The sequence below is a fragment of the Arachis ipaensis genome, chromosome B1, assembly GCF_059453495.1.
Source record: "Arachis ipaensis isolate K30076 ecotype BB chromosome B1, ASM5945349v1, whole genome shotgun sequence".
Taxonomy (NCBI): Eukaryota; Viridiplantae; Streptophyta; class Magnoliopsida; order Fabales; family Fabaceae; genus Arachis; species Arachis ipaensis.
In genome coordinates this window covers 27,344,396-27,345,339 of record NC_142436.1, presented here as the reverse complement: position 1 = coordinate 27,345,339, position 944 = coordinate 27,344,396, and the positions used below count along the sequence as shown (strand labels likewise).

The 944-nt window shown below is 40.3% G+C and overlaps 1 non-coding gene across 1 annotated transcript; it reads left to right on the top strand.

Annotated features, from left to right (window-relative positions):
- Window positions 1–295: 295 nt before the first annotated feature.
- Window positions 296–403, top strand: LOC148576039 (small nucleolar RNA R71). Its single transcript, XR_015903965.1, has one exon. It is a non-coding gene; the product is annotated as a small nucleolar RNA R71 (small nucleolar RNA).
- Window positions 404–944: the final 541 nt, after the last annotated feature.

Genomic DNA, 944 nt, shown 5'->3' with positions numbered 1-944 from the left:
TTCCATTCAGACTCTGAGAAATCATATTGACTTGCTGAGTCAATATTTTATTCTGAGCCAATATAGCATTCAGAGTATCAATTTCAAGAACTCCCTTCTTCATAGGCATCCCATTACTCACAGGATTCCTCTCAGAAGTGTACATGAACTGGTTATTAGCAACCATGTCAATGAGTCCTTGAGCTTCTGCAGGCATTTTCTTTAGGTGAATGGATCCACCTGCAGAAGTATCCAATGACATCTTAGCTAATTCAGACAGACCATTATAGAATATATCCAGGATGGTCCATTCTGAAAGCATGTCAGAAGGACACTTTTTGGTCAGTCCTTTGTATCTCTCCCAAGCTTCATAGAGGGATTCACCTTCTTTCTGTCTGAAAGTTTGAACATCCACTCTAAGCTTACTCAGCTTTTGAGGAGGAAAGAACTTGGCTAAGAAAGCCTTGATCAGCTTTTCCCAAGAGTTCAGGCTATCCTTAGGTTGAGAGTCCAACCATATTCTAGCTCTGTCTTTCACAGCAAAAGGGAAAAGCATGAGCCTGTAGACTTCAGGATCTACTCCATTAGTCTTAACAGTATCACAGATCTACAAGAATTCAGTTAAGAACTGAAAAGGATCTTCAGATGGAAGTCCATGAAACTTGCAGTTCTGCTGCATCAGAGAAACTAGCTGAGGTTTCAGCTCAAAATTGTTTACTCCAATGGTAGGGATGGAGATGCTTCTTCCATGTAAATTGGAATTTGGTGCAGTAAAGTCACCAAGCATCCTCCTTGCATTATTATTATTTTCGGCTGCCATGTCCTCTTCTTGTTCGAAAATTTCTGAAAGGTGCTTGCTGGATAGTTGTAATTTAGCTTCTCTTAGTTTCCTCTTCAGAGTCCTTTCAGGTTCTGGATCTGCTTCAACAAGAATATTCTTGTCCTTGCTCCTGCTCATATGAAAA